This window comes from Centruroides vittatus, unplaced genomic scaffold (assembly GCF_030686945.1).
Source record: "Centruroides vittatus isolate TY-2023 unplaced genomic scaffold, ASM3068694v2 contig_150, whole genome shotgun sequence".
NCBI classification, from domain to species: Eukaryota; Metazoa; Arthropoda; class Arachnida; order Scorpiones; family Buthidae; genus Centruroides; species Centruroides vittatus.
The window spans coordinates 227,592-253,501 of record NW_027120928.1 but is presented as its reverse complement, the minus strand read 5'-3'; the positions used below and the strand labels follow the sequence as shown (position 1 = coordinate 253,501).

General features: G+C 26.4%; 1 long non-coding RNA gene across 1 annotated transcript; it reads right to left on the bottom strand.

Moving 5' to 3' along the window:
- Positions 1–8,003: 8,003 nt before the first annotated feature.
- Positions 8,004–25,885, bottom strand: LOC136968615 (uncharacterized). Its single transcript, XR_010879679.1, has 2 exons — positions 25,791–25,885; positions 8,004–8,283 (listed from the first exon to the last, which is right to left on the bottom strand). It is a non-coding gene; the product is annotated as an uncharacterized lncRNA (long non-coding RNA).
- Between the last annotated feature and the right edge of the window lie 25 nt (positions 25,886–25,910).

Here is a 25,910-nt window from a genome sequence, read left to right as displayed (position 1 = left end):
CCTCCATTTTCTGTCTTATGCAAATAGTCTTGATAGTACAGATTTGCGTAAGATTACAATGAAAATTAAATGCATACAAGTACTATACAGAAGGAAATAAGTATTAATATACATATATTAGGGGGTAGAGTCTGCTCAAGAGTGTGGGCTGAATGAAGAAAGAGAGTAAGAAGATGAAAAAGAGAATAAGAGGATACAAAGGATACACAGTAGACAGAAATCGAAGTTTTAAGTTTTACAAAGGCACCAAAATTAACAGAAAATGTTCAACTGTTCAAGAATTTAATTGCCTTGAAATGATTATGTTCCCTGCATCAATTTTTAGTAAGAATCAAAGATACGTTAATGGAAAACAATTAAAAATGTACTGTACCTATAATGGCAGAAAAAAATGAAGTCGACTAATTTAAATGTTCATTTTTGTATAAAATCATACATGATGATAATTAAACTTCATTTTTGATTGTTTTATATGTCGGCGAGGCTGTTTTGTATGCATGGGTGTCTGAAGATATATGGCTAATGCATGGGTAGAATGTATACAACTATCAATAAATAAAACAATTGATGCACTTAGAAGGAATTCCCGGATTAAAAGATTTGAGTTTTCTCGTTTAAACTGCAATTATTTTCTAATAAAATAGATGAAGATGCTAAATTTTAGAAGTTCATACAGTAAAACCAGTCCAAAACGAAAAAATTCTTCGGAAAGGAGCGATTTTTCGTGTTAAAAAAGAACTTGTTGAAGACGGAAACCTGTCAAATATTCGGTACTGTACGTTTTCGGTTTGCCAAGCTTCTGTTTCAAACAGGTTTTTATTTACCACAGAAAATTGCTCCGTTTAGAAGAATTTTGTTTTTGTTTAGGCAGGTTTCCGTCTTGTGCAGGACTTTTTAAGTCGAAGTTCGAAGTTCCTATTCAGTTATAATCGATAAAAACATGACAAAAAATTACGTAAAAGGGTCGAAGTATGCAAATTAAACTGGATAAATATAATACAGTTTAAATTGAAATTTTTGGGTTTTTTGAAGTCGAACATCCTCCACTTAATGTAATTAAAACGAACGTTGGGCAATATTCATTTGTCTGTCAAAGGAACGTCACGGTGTACAAATAACAATAAGGAAAAATGGCGTACAAATTATCCAGTTCCCTAAAAACTGCTAAAATTACATATCAGCTACGAATCTTTCAACATCTTGCTACCGTGCATAGAACATTTTTATCTTGATCAGTAAATGGGCCATAATTAGAGACTGTCCCTTTAGCGTCAATCTTGGCAGAATTGCCAGCCTGCGGTTTTTCCTTAACTTTTGACAAGTCAATTTTTCCTCTAACTTGCTCGATAAACACGTCACTCCTAAAACATCGACTTGTTAAATATTCAAGTGAAAAAATTACTCGATAATCCTGAAAAATATAATTAAGTTGATGAAGAAAGTCCCGCGAAACTTGAATAAATGTATAAAGGTTTTTTAATGGTGAAAAAATTTATTGTTTAAGTTTTGTGTATATGTAAATGGTTTTTAAGGCTCGACTTTGTTAAAATTCGAATTTCTCTGTTAAAATTAAAATTTCGAATTTTTCTGTATTTATTATAATTAAATTTTGAATCTTCCGATTGGTGATCAGGAAATTTTTATCGTCAAAACTTGAATTTTAAGTAGTTATCGTCACAATATTTAAATTTTCTATCATTATCATCATTAAAACTCGATTTTTCGAACAGTTATCATCATCGAAGTAGGAATCATTACGAAGACAAAATAGGGCCCATATAATATTTTAACAAGAATATTTTCGAAAACATGATGAAATATCTACTATACAAAGCCGAAAAAATGGGCAGTCTCTTTCTTTCTGTCGCGGTATGCCAAAACCGGCCACTAGGAGCGCCCCTAGCTATTATTTAAATGAACAATAAAAATTGTTTTATATTTTTACAGTACAATAATCAGTATATTATTATTTTTATTTGTAATTTAGTGTGCCCCGATGCCTGCATCGGGCCTTTCGGCTTGTTTACTGTAATATCAAATTCTGACAAAATATAAATAAAATTATTTTTAAAAATATTAAATATTTGCTTAACATAATTATAAATTTATTCTGTAACATTTGGAAAATTTAATCATTTCTTCTTAAATAAAAGATTAAATAATTTCTTCTATAAAAAATATTTTAAAAATTTTTAAAAATTAATCTAATAAATATATATTTATTTATTTATAGAATAAATTATTTAATCTTATAATTTATTTAAATATATAAATAATCTGATTTATAGTAAAATCTTTCCGTAATTTAAAATTTTAATATTTTAATATTTATATTTATAAATAAATTGCATTATAATAACTGAAATTAAAGCTTAAAATATATATATATATATATATAATTTAAACGTATAAATATAAAATGTTAATTAAAATTATTTGATGTAAAATACAATTAAATATTTTAATTTTTTAATATAATTTTAAATTTTAATTTTTAGAGAGAGGAATTTTAAATGGGATAATTTTCCATTAAATATCCCAATAAATAATTCAAACGTAAGAAATTAATTTTAAATATTAAAATAAAACATTTTAATTTTTTAAATAGAAATATGGAAATTTGCATGATCAATTATCGTGTTTATCTACTAATTACATAATGTTATAAAATTCAAATTAAAAAATTGTTTTGATTTCTATCCAGATGAACATTCATAAGCAATTTTTATACATAATTTTTTTTCTACGTAGTTTCTACTTAATAATTAAAATAATTACATATGCACAGAATCAATAACATTTGATATTATTTATCAACCGTGATTGATTACATGCATATATAATTATGCTAAAACTATATTGTATCATTGAAAATGGAACAGTGTATTTATTTATGTGTTATTGCTTGCAATTATTCAAATATTTACGTCAATTCTTATAAAATATAGCGCTTATTATCAATAAAAATGAATTTATTTAATGAAAATATGTATAACAGAAAATGTGAATGTATTAGTTATGTGCCAAATCCAATTCTTAATATTGTTATAAGTTATTATTTAAATATAAGTTCATAATAAATGAGGTCAATGATAATGTTGATTTAACCCAAAATTAATTATTTTTAATCTATCTAGGCTAAATGGGTCTACAAGTTATATTCTTGTACTGTACTGTACGTACACTGTACAGTACTTTCTAGCTGAAGCCAATTTTGAGTTGAATTTTCTCAATTATTTTTATGAAAAGGCTAGTAGCGTTGTAGCTGGATTTTTCGGCATTCTTTATTTGCTTTCATCTCTAATAATTGCTACCATTACCTTTACGTCTTCAGTTTGGTTCGAGAGAAATTAAGGGGATGGAGCACATATATCTCAAACAGATGGTCCGATTTCCATGAAAATTTTTACAAAAATTTTCCCTTATACGCAAACCTTCCTGCAAAATTTCAGGAATTTTCGACAAAATGTGCAAGATTAATTAAACTTCAAATTAGATTTAAAAAAATCGTGTCCACAAACACTAAAATTCATACAGAAAAACAGAAAAAAGCCTCAACTTTTGCATTTCTAGACGTTTCAGTAATTCTCTAAGTCCAAAAAATATATAAATCCTGAGGGTCATTGATTGCTAAACTTTCCCTCTGTTATATAACAACCGGAAATTAAAAAGTACAGTACTGTACAGTAGTCCACTGTGATAATTCGATGATTTTATTATTCTACTTTATAAGTTCCAACATATAATATATATATATATATATATATATGTAGGGAAGGGAAGAACGGGGTAACTTCGACATACGGGGCAAGTTCGTCAATTAAATTTTCTTTGAAACAAAATAAAAGGAGACTCTTTAGAGGCTAGGCAGTTGAGTTTTAATTAATGACGGCGTTGTTGAGTGTGGTGTCTGTGTTGTTCTCCGACAAGCGTAGTTGATCAAATAAGTTGTCTGTTTCGTTCAATTTCTTATAATATTTTGCTTCCATTTATATAGAATTGGCATGTTTTGTTATAATTCCATAATAACGAAAGTTATTTTTTCTGTTAGAAGGATAAAACATTAACTTATTAACGTGGCCAGATCATGGCTTGGTACCCTATTTTCAGGGTTTCACTTAATGTTTCTAAATCATGACTATTGGGGCATCTTCGGCAGCGTTGCCGATCTTGTTTCCGATCGTGTTTTGCTATGGTTTGATTTGGCCGCAAACAACAACAAGCAGAAGAAATAACTGGATCCCCATACAAAGTCACACTAGAAGCCAAGGCTAAAATTAAAAAATCAGGAACTTGCAGAAGGGCAATGAATTTGGAGAAATCGGATTCGAAGTTCATTAAAGGAAAGGGGCAGAAAAGTCCTAAAGAAGCGGAAAATGACGATGAAAATACTTATTGCATATATTGCAATGAACAATGTAGTACTACTCAGGAAAAGTGGATTATGTGCTGCAAGTGTGAACTGTGGGCTGATGTGACTGTACAGATGTGGAATATGTGTAGAGCGTAAACAATTTGCTGTTAAGCATATTTCATTTCTACTGTTTGTTTGAGTTCACTAATTCATTTATATTGCTTTTAACTTAACTTATTAGAATGTTTTCATTTATTACTGTTTGATTTTTTTTGTAATTAATTTTTGTTTACGTTTTTTTTACTTAAATATGCCTTTGAACTTGTATTTCGTTGTTACAATATTGAATAGGTTTTTGGGCTTGTATTTCGTTGTTTTAATAGTGAATTCCAACTTATACATTGTTAATAACACAAATTTATATACCTGCCTGTCTTGCCTCATTACTATTGCCGAGGTTGCCCCTGGTATGGGGGGCAACTTCGGCAATTGCTAGATTTTTATATAGTTATTATTATTATGATTATTTTTATTTCCAAACTGATTTTAATCAGTTCTATGGTAAGGTTATATTCTGGTAGACAATAAACAACGTTTTTCTTTAAGTTTACAGCAGTATTTATTACACAAAATTTAACTTATTCTTAACGTGCCGAAGTTGCCCCGTCCTCCCGTATATATATATATATATGTATGTATGTATGTGTGTGTGTTGGAACTTATACAATATATATACACACACTAAACCTTTCTTGAAGTGTTTAAAGAAGTTAATGTTCAGGATGTTCTAATATAGTTAAGTCAGGGATTTCCGATGGAGTCGATATAGACCCACTGGGGATCAATGGAATTCTGAAACTCAAGGTGTTAATTGAGATCGATGATTATATTTTATAAAAATATTCTGTACTGTACAGTACATTAATATTTTTCATTCATTTTATCAGATACCACGTTGTTTATGTCTTTAATTCTCTTCCTTGAATTACTTTATCGTAATTCTAGTAATTTTAATTCATAAATTAAAACTAAAAATGATTATCTTCATAAACATTTCGTTTTTCAACGAACATATTAAATTTTAAATGACATTTAATTACGATATACAAATAACTTGACGTCTGGTTTAAAGTAATATAATTCACTTAAAATTAATTAAATAATTAAACAATTATTTTAATAAAAATGTTAAGAAGTTTTAATTTATTTTATATCATAAATTGCTTTTATTTCATTGAGAAAATAGAAATATTTTCGTATCTTTTGCCTACAAACACATTTAATTCTACAGGTTATATGACGATTATAACTTCGATAAAATATATAAAATTAAATTTTATATAAATATAATATTATAATTAATGTATTATATTAATTTAAATTTTTAATAAAATAATGTACGAGGGCTATTTTTTAAATAAGGTCCGTTTGTGAATGAAAGTGAGAATAATGCGCAATCACGGCGGTATGCAAGCGCTTCTGCTCCGAGCGAACTTGGCGCGCGTTTTGACGCCATTTGCAGCCATATCGTCTGTCTGTATGCCGAGCTGTAGAAGTTTAAAATGTTTAAGAAAATCGAGTCTCCCGCCGACTGTGAGATACGATCTGTTATTCGATTCTTGAATGCAAAAAACTTGGCAGCAGCGGAAATTCACCGTCAGATTTGTGAAGTTTACGGTGATAATGCTACGAGTGACAGTAAAGTTCGAAAATGGGTAAGAATGTTCAAGGATGGGCGAGTTAATGCGCACGACGAGCCACGCCCTGGCCGACCTTCTCCGATTTCTGAAGATTTGATTCGTGATGTGGATAACAAAATTCGAGAGGACCGACGATTCACGATTTCAACGTTATCGATTGAATTTCCACAGATTTTAAGAGCAGTTTTGTATACCATTGTTTCGGAGAAACCGAATTATCGAAAATTGTTTTCTCGGTGCGTTTCAAGACTGCTTTCTGACGATCACAAAACAAAAAGATTAAACAGTGCTTTATCGTTTCGACTCGATACGATCATCCACACAGTCCAGACCTTGCACCCAGTGATTTTCACTCGTTTCGATACTTAAAGGAGTTCCTTGGTGGTCAACATTTCGACGACGAAGAAGTGAAAACTGCAGTCGTGGATTGGGCTTCTTGACAGGCGGCAGATTTCTTTGAAGTCGGAATTCAAAAAATTGTTGAGCGGTATGACAAATGTTTAAACAAAATGGAAATTATGTAGAAAAGTAGATAAAAGTATGTAGAATATGGAAAAAATATATTTTAATGATATTTACAGTATTTTTCTTCTTATTAAAAAACGGACCTTATTTAAAAAATAGCTTTCGTATAACATATTTATGCTATGGCCTATTTATGTAGATATTTTTAAAGATTTAAACACAATAATATACGTATGAATAATTATTGTAATAACAATTATTTTATTATTATTTTGTACATGTACTTTTATTAATTAATAAAAAAACAAATAATAGGTTATTAAATAATATTAATAAAATTTACATTATTTTAATGACAGGTTTAGATTTTATAGCAGGACATTACAGTTGTCATATTGCGTTATAATATTTATGCTAAAAGAGAGGAATTAAACGTAAAATTTTACATTTTTTTCAGAGAATATACATTTAAGATAAAATTTGAGAAATTCGAATATGTAATTTAAAAATGAGATAATTATATCGTCGTTATATTTGTTTTTGTAAGGATACAGTTCGAATACACGTCTGAGGAAAGCAGTGAAATATGAGAGATTTATTTACACAAAATATAAAAAAGATCGAGATCAAATACAAAAAATAAAAGCTGGTAATGTTTTTACTGGACTTTTCATCCCTGATAATTGCTACCATTATCTTTATGTCTTCAGATCGGTTCGGGATGGAGGCCATATCTCCCGAACTAACGGTTCGATTTTCCTCATAATACACAATCCTTCCTGCAAAATTTCAGAAATGTTCAACAACAGGCACAGGAGTTATTAAGCTTCAAATTTGGTGAACAAAATATTCCTCCCACACACAAACGTTCATACCAACAGAAAAATGCCCATGTTATTGCATTTCTCGACGTTTCAAGGTCCTGAATCCAAAAATATAAAAATTTTGGGGAGTCATTTTTGACTGATATGATATAAATATTCTATATTTTTCATCAAACAAGTGATCAGATGAGATTGAATTCAACAAAATTGTTTCAGTCACTCTCAGAATGGTACAAAGATGCAACTTTTGAGAATATTAACGTCGGAAGTGTCGTAAGCAGCGACATAATGTAACGAAAAACTGCATAAAAGTCCAATTCAAATCAACATTTATTTATTTACACGACAAATTTATCAGAAAAAAAATGTTTCTTACATTTTTGGACTTGTAATGCATTGTAACATCTTTTCGATATTCGCGCCATAGATATGATAATTAATATTATTAAATGTATTTATACATCAAGTTTATTACCTAAATTTTTAATTACCATTAAACTTTTGAAATAAAATAAAAATGTTTCTGCTTTTAATTAACTTAAGCCGAATTTTATGTTTTAAAGAATGAATTTTAAGCTTAATAAAGTGAAGCTAAATTAAAATAAAGATTTAATTGTAATTGATTTTAAAACATAATTAATATCAAACAGGCCAAAGAAATTTAAATAAATATTAATATTTATTAGGAAAACATTTTAAACGTTCATATTTTACATGTATTGTACAAGCCCTTCAAGGCCTACAACGACTTTATGTGACGTATGTAATGATTAATACAATATTAATATATACAATTTTATAATTTAAGAAAAAACATTAACCATTTACGAAGTTTATTTTACTTTTTTAAGAATATTAAGCTTAATTTACAGACTTAATCTTTGTAGAAGTCTTCACAGTTATGTACAGCATCTTCAGTTACTTATTTATATTTTCAGTACTAAAAATATAGCAATAAGTTAATTATAATTTTAACTTAATCAAACAAAAATAAATTATATTAAAGTTCAGTTAAATATCAAAAATTTTAATAAAAATTAATAACATTAGTTTAAATATTAGAAATTGTGAATATATACTTCTAAAGAAATTATATTTATAATATTTTTATGTTTAAAATAATTTTATTAACATAAATTCATCATATTAATGATGATAAGATAATGATAGTTAATTAATGGCAATTAATAATAGCATAATTTCAAAATAAAATATTATGCATCGTTTTTAAACGTCATTAAAATGAATGTTTTATTGGACACTTTCATCAAAACTACTCTTGTAATTAATGAGAAACATAATTTTTTGTAAGAAAGTGAATTTTATAATGTTACAGATTTTTAATTAAGTTAGAATTTAATATTTGGTAATTAAATGCATCAAAATTAAGAAAAATAAAAAGCAAAGTGTTAAATTAAATCCAATAAACCTTAATGAAAGCAATGAACAAGAGTCTATGAAGATCTTGTCCACTTTCAAACCGCAATAACTTAAATTCTATTCAGCATAAAAACAATCTGTAAAATGCATTAGATAAACAATTTAGATTCTATTTAGGCTATGCAATTATAATATTTTAAAAATTCATTGCAAATTTGTCATTATCAATATAAAGTGTAATACAGTTTTGCAATTCCATAAATAAACACGTTCTTTACTTTGTTGCGATTCAGCATTAAAAATGCATTCGTGATCCTGGTGTGAAGATCATTTAAAGTACGAGATATGAGAATAAATTTAGTAATTATTTACTAATTCATAATATTTTGTATCAATTTATACAAATTAACTTTCTAATGCGTTATACAGATCGTTTTTAACTTGATTTTTAAAGTCCACGTGGGCTTTGTGAACATTCCATTATTTGTGCCCACATTCTTCAAGAAAATTTCTCATAAAATCTCATTTAAAAATTAATTAATTTATAATTAGTGATCGAAGTATTATATTAAAAATAACGAATCACAAGTCTGGAACCATTCTCATAGTAATTTAGGTCAAGGTTCATCGCGTGTTTTCTTTACGAAATTTCAAAATAATAATGATCGTTATTTAAACTGTTATTCAACAATTTTTCTTATAAATAATATTGAAATTTTTAATTTTCCTTAAGAAAATTTCTTTTAAACTCAGGAAAACATTTCCCACCTCATTTTATATTACGGTAAAACCTGCCCAAAACGGGACTTGAATAAAACGAAAACCCGCCTAAATGGAAAAAATTCTTATAAACATAGCAACTTTCTATGTTAGAATAAGAACCTGTTCAAAACGGGAACCTGCCAAAGCGGAAAAAATATTCGTGTGAGTCCGGTTGATACAGGTTTTACTTCACTTTACACTTAATTTCATTGCTTAGAAGGAGTAAAATCCCATTCGAACTGTGTAAAGATTTAAAAATTTATAAATTCCGTATAAAATTTAATAAAAATTAAAACAATTATTTAAAAATTATATTTTAAATTAAAATAAGATCGTGTTTATATAATAATTCTTATATTCATTAATTCATATGGAAATAAACTTGTAACAATTTGTCAACGTGGGCAATTACAGTCTGTGTGAAATTCTGAGCTACATATAAAATGACGTTAATGAGAATCAACGAAACGAATCGCAAATGTATGAAGAACAGAGTCGGGAAACAGGAAAAATTTTATTAACATCATTTCTTTTTATCAACGGTCACGAAAAAGCGTGACATGTCGCACGTGTCTTCGGCACATCCTCCTAAGAGATTCTATCCACGGTTTGTAGGGAATGTTTTTGTTGAAACTTCCTACTGTCCTGTCAATTTAAACCTTTAAACAAGTTTAAAAAACGTGTGAAGTCTTCAATGATTGACACGTCTATCTGTATCGGAATCAGAAGAAAGTTCACCCCCTTCCTTCCCAGAAAAACTAGTTTACTATTCTTAAACAATGTAGTAAGGTATCTGAAGGATTAACTTCGGAATAATTACGGTAAAAACCTGTCCAAAACGGAAACCTGCCTAAACGGGAAAAATTCTACGCAACGCAGCGATTTTCTGTGTTAAAAAAGAAAAACCTGTTCGAAACGGAAAAATATTCGGTAGCGTGCGAGTCCGGTTTACAGGTTTTAATCTACATTAATTTCTTCTTTAAGTAATTCAAAATTCGCAATCGTGTAGGCATGTAAACAGTTAATAATTAAAGAAAAATAAATAAAGCCGTGTCTTCCAAATACTTAACATGGATACATTTTAATTTTACTTTTTTTATAATTATAAATTTGGTTAAAATATTAATTATATTTAGGCTATGTGCTACATATTGATTTCGAATGGACTACTCAAAATTCAAGTTTATCCAGGTTATAATACCTTAAATTTTATCCAAGTTATCAACTGGCGTACAAAAAACAACATGTGATATTTGTTAACTACGAAACAACATAGTGCTTTGACGATCACTTGGCTTTCTTCTTCCTTTTATTTAGTTGACTACCATCAACTAAATAAAAGGGAGAAGAAAGCCGAGTGATCTTCAAAGCACTATGTTGTGTTTCGTACTTAACAAGAATCAAGCGCGACACAGTTTCAAGTCATTAAACATGTGATATGTTTTTTTTGCACAAAACAACTGATAGCCTGGATGAAATTATATGCTTTTCTTATATAAAGAAAATTAGTATCAGTAGTATTTGCAGTATTAGCAGTAGTTGTAAAGCAAATTTTCTCTTCATTCCAATAACAAATTAACTTTTTTCAACAGTTTTCAGGCAATTGTGGAGTTTTTATGAATAAAAATAATTAAATTATTTTGAAATTCAAGTGTTTAAATTGTTACTACAGTAAAACCTGCGTAAACCGGACTCGCGCGGTATCGAATATGTTTTCCATTTTGAGCAGGTTTTCGTTTTATTTAGGTTCCGTTTTGAACAGGTTTTAAAATTTCGAAAGTTTCGAGTGGTTTGTTTGTAGCATCTTTCATCTATCTCGAGATACCGTATCCACTACTCAGTCTGTTATCTTTGTCATTATATCTTTCTAACTTAATAATAGCCGCTATTTTATTATTAAATTATCCTTTATATAATTATCTTCTTACAAAAATACAAATATAAAAGTTAGATTAAGATCAAAGTGTTCTCAGACAACCGGTAGGCCTATACGCTAGGGTTCTTCATTGATCAATCTTGTAAAATTACCTTAAATTTTTCTTAAAATTTATATTATTATAAATTAATCAAAATTTGAAATTAATCGTAATACAAAATAAATTTAGATTAATTTAAACTAATCTAAATTTATTCTGTATTTTGTAAAGTTGTGTTGAATTTTATGCTTTTGTTGTAGTTTTGATATTCAAAAATGATAGATTTGAGTTGAAATCTGCGATCGATTGTGACTTATAAACAATAATTTTATATTATAATCGTATTGTCTTTATGATTTCATATTATGAAACAGTTTTCTTCAGAAAACAGCTGAAATTTTTTTAAAAAATTTACAATTTCTCTGTAAATAAAGTACATTTCTTTACCTGTAGTTCAGAAACTTCATACATTTCTATAAATTAAAGACTCGACAGAATTACCTACTCCTATATTTTCACAATAATCTTGTATATATATATATATGTCTATATAGCGAGCATTTATTTCAATACAGTAGCATTATAATATCGCATTCACACAGAAAAATTATTAATTTAAGGCACGATTACACTATCGTTGACATTCATAACACGCATTTAAATGTAGTTAAGCATATTCTAATACGAGTGGAAAATAAAAAATATCAAAAAAACAGCTTTTAAATCCATTCATTATCACTCAAAACACACACAAATAAAGTAAATGTAACTGAGCATTATAATGCAATGTATAAATAAAAAAAAACACAAGCTTAACACTTAACGATGTAATCTGTATTGTATATTTGATTTAACTGCAAAATTTCTATTGATTATATTGACCCCTATTGGCCTCTGAAAATATTTATATATATAAATTTCTTCCTTCAATCACCGTCCTTTTTCCAAAACACACCTGCTCCAAGACATTAACATGAAGTAGATAGTCCCCCCACTGTTGTCGACTGGCTAATGAAGTCGAGTTACACGTTATTTCGATTTTTATGACCATCTGCTATATATACCTACTCCCATTTAACGAATTATTCTTCAACAGCGAATGGTGTTTTAGTAACCAATCAACCGCGAACGAATCTGTCGTGTTTAAACGAATTAAAACAAAGCCTCGTAAAATCATTATAATTTATAGATTGGTAGTTACAAATGCAGTATAATTTTACTATTTTAAGGAAAACTTACGTAAGCTTAGCTGCCCGGATTGGCAAATGATGTTTTATGTATAATTAAATACATTTTTTATAAGTGAATTTTAAACTTGGTATCGGAATTATAACGTCTCAATCACGAATGTTGTGTCAAGTCATAGAAAATCATACGTTGTCAGTTAAGTGTTGTTGAGAACCGCCTGAGGTTGTATATAAACCTATCTAGAATAAGGTTTCGTATGTAAGATTAAGAGATAGGTTAGGATGACGGTTTTATCATCGATTTATATTCTGAGTTTGGTAACCTCTTTGATTTCGTGTTATTAACCTCTCTATCGGGTGAATAAAAAGTGTCTACTTAACCCTCGTGTCGGCATCCAAAATGTTCTTAAAATTATCATCTGTAGGAGCAACGAGAATGAATTAACTCTTAAATTGTTCTAATTATTTCGTTAATTAGAATATAAATGTTATAAATACGGTAAAACCTGTGTAAACCGCACTTTCAGTGTACTGAATGTTTTTTTCGATTTGGTTTCCGTTTCGATAAGATTCTTTTTTAACATAAAAAATCTGATAACTGAAAAATTTTTTCGTTAGACAGGTTTCCTTTCTATTCAGGTTCCGTTTTTGATAGGTTTTACGGTACATATGTAAGAAGTTTATGCTTATAAAAATAGTGAATTTTTTCAATGTAAATGACCGTCAGACATTTTTTATTGAACTTTACGCTTAATCTACTCCGTATTTTTATAATTATTATGACAAAATATCTTATTAAAATAAAACAACCTCAAAATTTTCAAATATTTCAGCATATATTTTACAAAACATTAATATTTAGCACAACTAATAACAAAGATTAGGTAAGGAACCAGTGTAGATACTTTAAAAAACGAGCAAATATTTCGTCGCATAATTACTAATATACTATAAAACCTATCTAAATCCTTTAATTACTTTATTAAACAATCAATAAATATAGTTATAATAGGAAAAAAATTGTATAAATTTCTACATGATTTATACAAATTCAAGTGTATTTCCACTTCTCACGCTGTTCTATATGACGTGCTGAGGCATCGTTAAGATAAACTCACAAGTTAGAATATATTTAAATCTGTGAAGAAATTTTAAAAGGAGCCGACAAGTGAAAAAAATTGTATTTAAAGAGGTTATAGTGTATCTGTAATCAAGTATACTCTTCGATCTGTCAACGCTTTTGAAGAAATGTAACCTTTTCCTTGTAACAAGCTAATGTAATTCAGTCAGCAGTGCAACTTCCTCAACTTTCCCACAACACATGACAACTACTGAAATAAATGTTATGTTCTATAGATTTGGATTATCATATAAATAGTTTTCTTCTTCCCCCTTTTTAATTTTTTTCCTTTTAGACATGGGCACGTCATCAAAAGTGAAAAGTGTATTTTTACGACAATTGTTAAGAATCATTAAAAAAAACCAATGAATGAGCATGAAGAACTTTAAGTTTGACTTACGCAGGAATATATTTCAAAGTAAATTACAGTAAAACTGCAAAACGAAATCTGAATAAAAAGGAAACTTGCCTAAACGGGAAAAATTCTTCGAAACGTGGCCATTTTTCTGTGTTAAAAAACAAAAGGAACCTGTTCAGAACGGAAACCTGCAAACCAGAAAAAATATTCGGTGCCGTGCGAATTCGGTTTACGCAGGTTTTACTGTATATGTAGGCCTGATTTAGACTTTCTATGGCCATAAGAGATCTTTCCCTCTACTAAATAACAGTAAAAAAAAAAAAAAAACAAAAAAATAAAACGTGAGACCTTTATAGCTCGAGGCCCTAAGTTGTTTAGCTTAAATCCAAACCTATATTTAGCGTATATGTAAATCATCAAGAGTATTATTAAGACAATGACTTAATATACACTTACTGCTCCAATTTGAAATTTAAAAAAATTATTTAAAATTAAATTAATTCTATAGAAATAAGGAACTACTGTTTATATAATTATTTTTCACGTAAATTATAAAAAAAGGTGGTAATTCGTGAAAAAAATCCTCTAACCTAACTATTGAAATTAAAGTTAATTTTGTCACATATTTATTAAAATAATCATAATATACAGTAAAACCTGCGTAAACCGAAATCACAAAGTACCAAATATTTTTTCCGGTTTAACAGGTTTCCATTTTATTCAGGTTCTGTGTTGGACAGGTTTCACTGTATAAAAATTAAGTTATACAGTGAAACCTGTTAAGTTAAATTATTAAGCAACTTTTATGTGTTACAATGTATAAAAACTGTATAAGAAAGCATTTAATCAAATTATGACTTAATTTATGTATAATATAAATTCTTACTCACAGTAAAACCTATGTAAGACGGAACTTTAATAAAACGGAAACCTGCCTAAACGGTAAGAATGATTAGAGACTCAAGAATTTTTTTATGTTAAAAAACAACCTGCTAAACCGAAAAAAACACATTCGGTACCGTCCGGTTTACACAGGTTTTACTTTAATTTATTTCTTGATAATGATCTTAACCATCTTCCATAAATCATATTTTTTTTTATAATACTCCATTAAATTTTATTTATAGTTTAATTATTATTTCAAATAATTATAATTAATAAATCATAAAAAATATATAAAACATTAAATTTCATTTTCACGTTTAAGTTTGGCCAGAACCGCCATTAAAAGCATAATTATTGGTCTATCTGATCTTAAAATTGGCCAATTAGGAGTTATATTTCTCGGCACATTTATACTGAAAATCGATAGCAATAAAGAAAAAATAAAATAAAAAATTGGAATTAATTATTACACAGGAAATGTTTGAGTCAATTATTGCATATTATGCAGGAAGTCTTTATAATGTACTTCCTTCGGCTTCAGATAAAAGAGATAGGAATAATTCTTAATTTTATACGTTAAAAAATAATCTAAATTTGTTGTAAATCATAACGAAATTATAAATTTTTATTTGTTTGTTCGGTTTTTGATTACTTCGACATAATAACATAGATAAGTGGCATGCTAGTTTATAACTAACAATTTCAGATGATTGTATCGAAGTATTTCCTGAGATTATGTGGAACAATTTAACAATTTTATATTAATTTATACAAGTATTTACTAATTTTAATGCTTATAACTTAAATAATTTATTTATATTATCATATAATTCGATAAAAATTTGCAGTTTACAACTCTCTGCCAGTTTAGGTGTTTAAAATGATTAAATTAAAATATTAAGTTTTTTAAACAATTAAAATTACATAAACGAGTAATGAGCGTGAGAAACAATGAGGTGTAGCGTACACAACTTCATACTTTAGTAGAAGACTTTAGCAATTGCTCTGCATTGTTTTAAATTATTTAAAAAAATAATATTTTTATGGATGTAGTAAAATTTCGAATATTATATTGTAGGGATTAATATTATATAGCTAAATCTTAGGGTATTTTTTTTCTTGCTCACTCATAAATTATCAAGTTAGATTATAGGCTGAACGTATTAATATGCTACTAAGAGCATTTCTTACCCACAGGCTCTATAGATTATGACCAGCTGCCAAATTTTTATATATCGTGTTATCTGGAGACAATTTCACGATTTTTTTTTATTCAACAGATAAATAAAGCTATTAAAACAGTAACCTTGAATATAATTAAACGTTTTTAAGGTAAATTGCTTGAAATTAACAGTAAACTAATTGGCTTTACTATTAAATGCGTAATCAATATACACATTAAACCCTTAAAAGAGCATTAACTATAGTTTTTATCGATTTATTTTGTTACTTGTTAAATAATTATTCTATTTAATTGTTAAATTGGGATATTAAGCATCGAGTAAGCGCGCTTTCGTTTAAAGTTTATGATAAATTAGCTTAAACTTTAGAAGTAATTAGGCCTACAAGCGATAAAGTTTCATCCATTATATAGCAAATTATGAAATTTATACACCGTATATTAAATAAAGTTTATATAAAATAAGTTATAAACAGATTATTCTTATAGAGTAGAGCCTTTTCTAGAATCTTGGCACTCTGGTACTGTACTGTACAATCTAGAAGATCCCATTTGTGTTAGAACTTCTAGCTTAATGTTTTCTGGAAGCTAAATTTTAACTTAAATTTTAATTTTATATATGTATTTGTATACGTTCCGTGCTTATAAATTCAATATAAAACATAATTTTCATTATAATTGTCATTAATTTCTATAGAAAATATCATAGAAAAAACGAAATATAGTGTAATAAAGAAATATTCACAAAAAGTTAAATTGTAATTGAAATAGCGAATTAATTAGTAAAACTTGTCCGAAACGGAATCTGTTTAAAACTGAAACCTGCTAAATACAATAAAACCTGTATAAACTGGAATTACACGGTACCGATTTTTTTTTTCGTTTTGAACAGGTTCCTTTATAACTTAGAAGAATTTTTCCGTTTAAATAGGTTTCCTTTTTATTCAGGTTCCGTTTTGAACAGGTTTCATTGTATGGTACGATTCGAACAGGGTTTGCAAGCTTCAAAGCCATTTTTTAAAACATTATTTTAATGCAAATTGAACAAATTCGATAGACCATTCGAATTATTTCACTAAATAAAATTAAAATTTACTGATTAATAATTAATCCAAAGACTTTCCTCTTTAACAAGCATTGACTTTTTACTAATTTTTTAAATTTTATTTACTAAAATAATTCAAATAAGCCGTTAAAATGTGAGCAATTTGAACTTAAAATTATATAAAAATTGGCTTTGGTGTTTGCATATAATTGGCCATTTCGCTTACAATAATAGTGATAATTAAATTATAGTAGCCCTACGAGCAAATAATAAGAATATTAATAAGCATTATTATAATATTGACAAATTCAAACGTATTATTATTCTGAAACAGTATTTAGCAGGCAAATTTTTTTCCTTATCCATATCTTGACCTTGATGCCAGGTTTAAGTATTTTGACCCGTTGAAGGGATGATTGCAATCATTTAATGTTACCTAAATTTCTAAATTTCCTACTTTTTGAACTTATTAAGACATTATAAATAACATTTTAAACTGTTTTTCGTAAAACAGGATTTCCTTTAACAAACCTGAATCAACAGATATAATATTTATATTGATTTTTTTTATCTTTCAAAAATGGCGATTTATACGTTTAGAATTGTATTTATAGTAATGTAGAAAGTGATACGTTTTATTAATTAATATGTAAAAACGTTTTAGAAAATTTAAAATAAAGTTTTAAGTGAAGTAATATAGGAGTGCAGGTCTGTATCATTTAATTAGATAAGAATTTTAAGCTTAAAAATTAAATTTTCTCTTCGAAAATTTAATTTTTTAAACTTAATTATAACTGTAAACATTATTAAACAAATGAAAGGTATTAAAATTTTATTAAATAAATGATAAAAATAAGGAAATTTTAAGGAAATTAGTTGACACATTGTTTCATTTACAAATTACATTTCAACAGGTGAATTTCATAAAATAATCTTTTATTTTAATTGTAAGACACTTAAAATCTGTCATTGGGAGGGCTTTCAATATGTTATTTATTATTTTTTGTATTAAAATCATCAAAAATCTAATGGAGAAGCATCCGGTTTTCTTCTAGTCTAACGAGCAAAGTAGCGGGTTGGTAGCAAATAACACGAATCCAACACTTTTCATGAAATTCATGCTTGAAAATATATAAAATACTGCTAACTGTAAGAGGAAATAATATTAAAATAACCTAATTATAAATAAATTTCAAGAAATAAACATTTGCTTGCGAAGTAAGTTTAAAAATGAGTTCTTAATCCCGCTTTTTTAGACTTTAACTTAGAAAAACTCATTGATTTTATATAATTATAACATTTAAAAAGTCTTTTATTCAAAAAATATTAAGTTAATTTTATTAAATGTATAAATTATTAACAGTTTTCTAATAAAGAGAGAGCATTGCTAGATCCTTACGTAGGCTCACCCCAAGAGAAATATAATAAGGAGCCTCGAATTTTGAGTAAATAATGAAAGAATTAATGAGGAATAAAAATGGCTTTAAATTATTAAATTAATTATTTATAATATTTTAAAGTAAAATCACGAATATAATTTATTTTTATAACATGAATAGATGCATCATACTAGACTAGGGATTTTCTTAAGGGGTTTTGTAAGGGGTCGATACATGTAAAAGGTTGAGAACTCCAGCATTAAACTATAAGATAACTGTTAATGAAGGTTAAAAACTTTATCATTTTATATAAAATGTCAAATATAATTAATTATATTACGTAACAATATAATAATGTACAGTACTGTACAATTTACACGCCATTTATACAATATAAAGGAATAAGTTCTTATTTATTGAAAGAATTGACTTATAAATTAAAAAATAATATAAATTATAAACCTCAATAAGAAATAAATTTAAAACGAATTTTTTAAACGCATAACTGAATTTTAATTTTGAATTTTACGCTTACAAGTTTCTTTTATTGCCTCCATTGATAAAGTATAAGAATTTTGAAGCTGTTCTTTATAAATCTTCGATTTTACATACAAGATAAGCGGATTAATCAAAAGAATTAGAGCAGCGCTATTCAACTTTACAATCGTTAAAGGGTCACATTTAAATTTTAGTGTATTTACCCGCGAGTAACATTATAATGATCTATGCATCATTGTTACGACACACAGATAAACTACTTTTCAATGATCAGATATGTCAATCAGTTACACAAACGATTATATTCCTAACTTTTATGGTATTTTTTCAATTAAATTTTTGTAGATTTTAATATTAAAGCTATAAATGAGGGGCATATAAAATGATTTCTGATAATAGATCTTCGAAACGTGTACGAAATCCCGATGCTATCAAATGCTATCACGTGTTTCTGTGCAAAATGATCCTGTTTTATGGGCTTATAAAGCTTAAATTTTAAAATTAAAGAGAGAAAATCGTGGAATATTTCGTGAAAAATCTGTAAATCTACCTGTAAATGATCCAGAATCATTACACGATATCAACATCGGTAACTGCCAATTAGAAATAATCTATAGATTAGACGTTACTTGAACTGTACTTATTTGATAGTAGTTACATAAATTTCAATGTTATCGTTAGATATATTTTTTCAAATTACGTTTATTTTATATTTTAAATGTTCAACGTTATATTATTTATTAATATAAAATTTTTATACAAGGCCTAACTGTATTATGTGAGATGTTTGTATATATTAAGGGTAATTGTTATTTTTAAAAGCTAAATTTGTGACGATTATTAAAATATTTATACAAAAATTAAGCTTTAAACTTACAGAAAAATATATAAAAGCTAAATATAATTGGTTAAATTTTTCCCACGCTACTTTTAAAATCGGAGAACTCATCTGGAATATAGATTTAACTTCTTATTTATCAAAGATTACTGTAAATATCTAAAGAAAATACTTATTTAAATAAAATAATCAAGCTTGTTTATGTCTAAAACATAAACTTTTCTTTAAAATCATTAAGTAGCTCTAGAAGTGCATAAACTCCTACTAACCACCATAAATAAATCTATAAAACTCTACATTTAAACCACTTTTTCATGTAAAATTAACTATAAAATACATTTTAAACATAACATAAAACATATACATAAAAGATAAATGTTTAATTTATAAAATACATTTTAAACATTTATCTTTTATGTATATTACACCAATAATTCAAAGAAAATTTCATAATTTACTATTATAATTCTCGATTCTCAGGTAATTTTTACGAATCGAGAATATAAAAAGTGGAACTCGTGTATAAAAACAATAGAGTTTATCAGACCCGAAACGGCAAAATTACGGATCAAAAGACTAAAATTCTGAAATTTTCTTTGAATTATTGTAAAATATTTCTTTATTTCTACAGTTAAATAAACTCTCGTATGAAAATAAGTTGATTGAATGCGTGGTACTGTACTGTACATATTCATACAGAACACTTGAGATAAAATACATGTAACGAAATTTTACGAGGAATTAGAAAAAGGAAAGAAAAATAAGTTTCATTGAATTCAAAGCATGCTTGCGGAAGTATACAGTTTCAGGGTGATCCGTACTCCCACCAATTCTTGACCCTACATAATAGTTCTTCGGTCATTAGTACGTTGTTCTCTTTGAGCCTAGGGCTTTTCGTGATATTTGGTCTCCCCACCATCCATTTCTGAACTTGATTCTTGCACAATTGCTCCGAATAATTCCGAGTTGGGCCTTATTTTTTAGTTGTAATATCCAAGTAATAAATTACATTATAGACTTAAAACACGAAAACCTTCAAAATTTCTTTCATTCTATTTAATTCCAAAAAATTAAATAGAATGACATATTTTAAGCTTAATTTTATATATTAAGTCTAAATAATTTAATAATTTATTTAATTATAATCAAAATTCTTAAGTTGTGTAGTTATAAAACAACCGAGATGGCTTTAATGTTTTAAAATTTTATTTTAAAGAGGAAAATGTTAATTTTACAGAATTGACCAATATAGGCCTATAAAGCAATTTTTTAAGTTTTTATTCATAAATATTATTTAATTAAATTTATTTTAAATGAAATTAAAATTTATCTTATTAAAATGCGCCTATTATAAGTGTTGAAATAGGCGTGATTATAAAGCATTAAGTAAGAAATTTTACGTTTATTTTAATAAATAAGTATTATAATAATTGATAAATTTGATATTTCGAATTAATTTACTTAATTATATATTATAAATTTTAATTTAATAATTAAATTTAAGCTGGGGTAAGAAATTTCCTTATCTAGCGCCTATACTCTTAACGCTAAAATACAAGCAAAAATTCTGATAAATATAAGCGATTTAGTGTAGTTAAAATATTCAGCTATAAGATATAAATAAAATATTAATAAAAATTATAATTAATTAAACACTGTTTAATAAAAGAACAACTTATAAAAAATTCTTACTTTCGTTAGGGGTGAGCTTAATTAATCTTGGTTCAGGTTGATAATTTCTATCTAAAACAGTTAATTTACATGAAAATAGAATTCAATCGAGCTGAAATTTATTTTATTAATGGATTTAAACGTTTACTTTGTATAAAAATACAGATAAATCGAGTTAAAATGTATAAAATGGTATCACGAAGAAACCTGTCTGGTGAATTGAGTGTAGAGAAGGAGGCTTAACAATTACGCTTCTTTCTGGCTCGATTCTTTAGAGAAAGTCTGCCAGGTGGTAGTTTGGGAACTCACCAGTTACTAACTTCGAAAACCAGTTTGTCAATCATGATATGATTCTCTAAGACCGATGACAGATAACTGAAGATATAACCAAGACCTACATTACTACCCCAAATCAAATAGTTACTTACAGAAAAATAATTGATTATGATTGTTAGAAAAGTACTTTTTGATCCAAATTATAAATTTTACAATTAATTAAAGCCTTATAAAATTGCTTAAATCGCAGAACAATCGCATAATCACACTAAAAACATACAGGGCATAACTGTATAAATGAACCGAAAATGAACATAATTCTTAATTTATATTAATTTTCGAGTAATGTGTACTTAAATACAAATTTTTTCAAATAAATTATTGATTTTTATCGTTAAAAGTAATATATTTTGGCTGATAAACACGTTTAAATGGCCATATTTTGATTGTTTTAAAAACAAGCTATGTGTAATGTCATTTATGAGTTTTTCTACAAGAATTAATTTTAAAACATAAAAATGTAATTATAATTAAGATTTTTAAAAAATTTTATAAGTTTTATCCGTGTAATTATAACAAATTTATTAAACTTCTACCTGAAAAAAATATGTTACAGGCCTACTAGAGCATTTATAGCTTAAAATAAGCAAATTTGTCAAATATAAACGTTATATTTATAAATTAAGGAGATTTTTATGTTAAATTTTCTTTATTTTTATGAAAAATTCAAGTATATTTTTGTGTATTTCAGGCCTAAAACCATCAAATTATTAGCGTGTAAGGCAAGAATAAACGGTTTATGACACAAAATATTAATTAAACGGCTTAAAAAACACGAAATATAAATTAAATTAAAAATTTATATTAAGTATTTACCTGTATTCTCAGATATAAATGTGAGTAAAATTGCCTGTAAGATGCACTGAACTCTAACTTAAGTTGAAGCATTTCATTTATAAATATTCAATTTATAATACTATATATTATTTATTTAAAAGACTATAACTATAATTTAACAAATATTTAATTCGTTTAAATTATAATTAAATTCTTACTGTACTATACAGTATCTCTCCCTCATACAAGTTACATACAGGATCTAAATGGAGTTAGGTTCATAGAAAATAAATTAAATTCTGGAAATTTTATATACAATTACTGTTTATTTATTTTTTTTTAATTAAGTTTTATTGCAAATTATAAATTTAAAATAAATTTTTAAGGAAAAAAATACAAAGACACTTTGAATAAATCCAATGCTGTACAGTTGTACAGTGTAAAGATAGTATCTTTAACATTATAACTGAAACTCTATAAACTGCTTTAAAATAATAAATAAAAAAAATATTATATATATAATATATTTTATAAATAAATATATATATATATTTTTTTTGCTCATATATATATTGTTTTAAATCATCCTACAGATTATATGTAATATATACAGTATATCTATTATAATCTGTAGGATGATTTAACAATAAATCAACTTTTTTTAAAGGATAATTTATTATTACTTTTTAAAATTTAAGTGCTAAAAATTACACAACTTATCTTCCTTTTGCTAAATAAAAATAATATATTACTTGAATAAATGCTCAGAGTTCAAAATTTTACTACTCAGACACCTTATACTTCTGAGGATATATTCTATACGGGATGAGGATACGTATAGAATATATCCTCAGACACCTTATACTCAGAAGTATAAGGTGTCTGAGTAGTAAAAAATAATATATTAAATATAGAAAATATTTTAAAATTAATTTTATGCATTTAGTTTTTATTAATTGAATTAATAATACAGTTAAATAAATAAATAAATAAATGTTTACTTTAATGATTCAATGATTTAAAAAAAATATTTTACGTTATGCTTCATTAAACTATCCACTATTTTCGAAGACGAAATTTTTATTTACTTTTATTTGTTTTATTACATTACCAAATTGAAATTACTAAAATAATAAATAAAATCAAAATAAAATACACACGTGCTTTAATTTTGTTTAACGCTTGTTTCATTATGAATATTTAGAACTTAATTTTAAGTGTTTATGGGGTGGTCCAAAAGTCAGTTTACCGCTCTGAAGACTAAATTGCTGTCTTATTTAAGTCATTATTTTTAAAATTACATTTGTACCAAATTTTGTGTGTTTTAAACTCACTTTACTGTTCATACACACAAGTGTACTGTACTTGAATACACGAAAACAAATGCAGTTAACTGACTTTAGATCACCTTCCTCTCTATTTTTCTATATATACTTATAAATAATTTTATAAAGTATATTTATTTATTAATTTATTAAAAAGTATGTTTAAATATTACGTTAGTAGCACATATAAATCAAACTTACGAATTTAAAAAGTGTGTACGTCTTACTTTAAAAAATCGTTATATATATATATATATATATAATGTATGTATATAATTTCTGTTTATAAATTATGTAATATGAAGCAAATTAAAATTATTTAAAATATAAGAAATGTTAAAAGTTAAAAAATTTTATAAAGAGCATATTTTTTTAATACTAGTAATACGTAAACTTTAACATAACCTTAATGAAGTCTGTATATCTTTGTATTATAATTCTTAAGTTAATTACAAAATTGTCACGTTAAATTAATTATCTAAATAAATAAATAAGTAAAACTAGTAGTCTTATATAGATAACGAGAGAAAAAAATATGTCCTGATAAACAATATTTTTCATGCTATTGACATGAGAAGAACTAAATGCTTAATTTGCTTTGATGGGATATGTCTTGGAGCAATGTAAAATAAAAAAAAAGTTCTTATCATTGTACAATGGAATTCTCGTTTTAAGAATTAAATATTTACAAAGATATAAATCTTTTTTCAAGAAAAGTCATCAGAAAAATCAAGTGAAAAATAATTATCTTTCAGACGTCTTCTTCCACTTAAAAGTAAGATATAAAATTTTATAATTTTCTATAATATATAAAAATAATAATTTTAAATTAAAATAATAAATTCAGGTTTATTATTATTGAATAATCAGTCGTAATCCTGAATTAAAATTACAAAAAAATATTTTATTTATTTTTAATCCTACATTTATGGACAATTTTAATTTTTATTATTAATTTCTTGCTTTGTGTCGCAAGTTTATGAGGAGGAAAACGAGTTAGAAAATTATGATCCAAATACGAAATGAAATTTTAAAAAATTCGGTAAATTTTGTGATTTGTTCAGAATCTAAAATATTAATTAACTTGCACACGGTGGTGTCAAGGAAACGTTTCAATCTTCGATGGTCATTCAAACTAGAAAGTAAGCCTCAAAAATAATATTTTAAATTTATTCTATATCAAGTAAAATCAATTTTCATTTAAAAAATTAACTATGGCAATCAAAAATAGCTGTATTTAGAATATTTCCATATTTTCTTTTAAGTCTCGAGTCCACCTCCACCATAAAAATTTGGTGAAAGTAAACTAGCGCTTAATTTAAATTGAGCATACAAAATCACAATTTAATATAGAAATATTAGCGACGAAATCCAAGAAAAATCACTTAGAGACCTTTATAAAATCAATATAAATTTGAGAAAATATTTTTGCCATTGATAGAAAGTATTTATCAGAAAAAGAATCTGAGCAGATTAGCAGAATAATTAATGTAAAAATTAATTATATTTTATTCAAATTTATTATTATTAATAATTTGTCTAATGGTTTAAAACATGTACAGTACAATTATTAAACGTTATTAATTTATCCGAAAAGAGATTAAATCTTAGAAATGTAACGCAAACAGTATTTAAGTGCACTTCATGTTCTTACAGCCAATCACTTACACTTAACAACTTCAAGAATATATATATATATATTTAAGTATATAAATAGATGTAACCTTAAAACCTTCAAAATAAACCTTAATATAAATTAGATAATGCAATAGTATTTATAAATCTCTCACCCAAACATGCCGAATTCTGGTAGAATGTTAAAGGTAGAATCAGGAGTGAAAATCTTTGCAACCGCCATTACAGTTTGAGATGTCGGCCACCAGGTTTCTCCTGTCGCCTTGTTTTTACTC